This window comes from Oncorhynchus kisutch, unplaced genomic scaffold (assembly GCF_002021735.2).
Source record: "Oncorhynchus kisutch isolate 150728-3 unplaced genomic scaffold, Okis_V2 scaffold2378, whole genome shotgun sequence".
NCBI lineage: Eukaryota > Metazoa > Chordata > Actinopteri > Salmoniformes > Salmonidae > Oncorhynchus > Oncorhynchus kisutch.
This window is the reverse complement of record NW_022264323.1, coordinates 1,429-1,638: the sequence shown is the minus strand read 5'-3', so window position 1 is coordinate 1,638 and position 210 is coordinate 1,429.

The window sequence follows — 210 nt, the reverse complement described above, 5'->3', positions numbered from 1 at the left end:
TAACAGTCTGCTACACCACATTCTAGATTATATTTATATACCTACAGAGAAGAGAGGTCTATTATCTACTGTTACACGAGTGCCAAAATAGAGGTGAAACAAATCATTTTATTCCAGTACATATCTATATAAACATCTACTATCTACAGCGTCCTTTTCTTACGAAATTCCTATAGTCAATTATGATGTCTTTCCTTGTGGCGAAGCCGT